This window comes from Otolemur garnettii, unplaced genomic scaffold (genome assembly GCF_000181295.1).
Source record: "Otolemur garnettii isolate 467f Iridium unplaced genomic scaffold, OtoGar3 scaffold00043, whole genome shotgun sequence".
NCBI lineage: Eukaryota > Metazoa > Chordata > Mammalia > Primates > Galagidae > Otolemur > Otolemur garnettii.
The window spans coordinates 1076497-1078646 of NW_003852438.1; positions in this window are offsets into that span (position 1 = coordinate 1076497).

The window sequence follows — 2150 nt, forward strand, 5'->3', positions numbered from 1 at the left end:
TCCATCATGGGAACTCCCAATTTATAGCCAGTGGGTCAAAAGTCGAGGTAGAAACCTGGGACTTGTGATTGGCACCTGAAGTGAGGGCAGTCCTGTGGGACTAAGACCTTAACCTGTGGGGTCTGCCCTAACTCCAGGATAGTCAGTGTCAGAACTGACACCTAGGTCTTGCACCACTTGGGTAGGGATTTTCCTCATGTCAATCAATTCTCCAACTCTCTGGAAGTGTTATGTATGCAAAGAGAAACAGTTTTTTCCTTTTACAGCCTGTGTGTTGATTAGGAATTTACCTTCTACACATTTCTTATCTTTTTAGAATACAGAGAGAAAAGGGAAGGGCTGAATTTGCAAAATGTAAAACATAATAAATTTTAATTACAACAGGTAACGCACCGAACTTGTTCTGCTATCTAGTCGAAAAAGACCTCCTCTTTCCACTATAAATTTGGCTGAGAGACAAGGACAAAATAATTACATATTCACCTCCATCTTTCAATAAAGGCAGAAAGAGCTTTCCATTTCAAATTTGTTTTGTTTTGTACCACATGTGGGTTAATTAGATAAAACCATGTCATGTGCCAGATCCAATCAGCCTGAAAATAATCAGAAAACTGGGTTTGGCTTTGTTTATGCTGTTTTGGCTCAGATAGACAAAAGCACAAAATGTAAATTGGCTCCCGAAAGCAACATATGTGCATGGGTGCCAGCTTTTCTTCCATGGGATTATCTCGAGCTGGCACCTGAGCTGCAGAGGCTGCTCTGGGTGACCATTAGACAAATCTACACGACATAGATACCCATTTTTCTCGATTAGACAGTGGACTCCCCCATGAAAGACACTTACTTCACAGCCTTTGCACAGGCCCAAACTAGCTTGCCAACTATTTATTGGCTGTCAGTCAGCTGAAAAATACATGTTGAAGGTAAAAAACATGACCCCCTGCTTTTTTTTGTTTGGATTATCCCCTGTGACTTCTTTTAAGTTCATTTCTTGTTTTTTTTATTTCTTGTATGATTATAAATCAAGCCACACTCAACACATGCAGTTCCTTGTTGTAGATACTTTAGTAAAATATTATTAAGAAAAAGAAAGTGAAGCATTTCAGTGTCCTCCTACTGTAAGGTGGTATCTAAAGTGTTCCAAGAGATAAATATTTTAGCAAATATCCAAGCAGAATCATAGTCATTTTAAGAACCTAATTATCTAACTGATAAGATCCAAATGAGTTAGTTTTTCCTTTTTTTTCTTGCTATATCAACTGACATCAATACACAGGGAATAACATTATGCATTACATTATTCTCCTTATACTTAAATTTTTTTTTCTAGAATATTCTATAATGTAGGATGGGCAGTGATCACTATCTCTCTAGGATGGATGAAACTCCTTTTGTTCACGCCACCAGTGACCACCTACTTAGCAAATCCAAGCCAAATGTTTTATCCCTATTCATCTGTGAATACTTGGCTATCCGCACTGTTTTCTCCTTTTTGAAACTTTCTTGGTTTCCATGACCGTTTCTCTCCTGCTTCTTCTATCTTTTTGGCTTCTTAGTTGTGTTTTTGTCACCCTCTTCTCTCTGCTCCCACCGTTCATTAACCCACTCCTAAGATAATGACATTAATCTACTAATGAGGGAGCAGCACTTATGACCTTAGCATCTCTTGTTAGGCTCCACCTCCCAGCACTGCTGGATTAGAGATTAAGATTCAACATGAGTTTTGGAGAGGACGTTCAAACTATAGTGCTATGTGTGGACTTGGGATCCTGACATGAACAAACCAGCCATTAAAAAGTTGTCTGTAGTAATCAAGGACATTTGGATATTAACTAGATAGTAGATTACATAAAAGGTTATCAATAATTTTTGTTAGATATCCCAGTGATGTGCCTATGTCAGAAAAATGGTTCATATTTATCAGGAATGCATGCTGAAATATTCAGAGTGAAATGTCTTGATTTGTCTTAAATTGCTTCATCAGAAAAAGGAAAAAAGATAAAAATCGTGGCAGAATTTTTTTTTTTTTTTTGAGACAGAGTCTTTTCTGTTGCCTGAACTAGAGTACCAAAGTCTTAGCTAGTTCACAGCAGGGTCAAACTTGTGGACTCTAGTGATCCTCCTGTCTCAGCCTCCTTGTAGCTGGAACT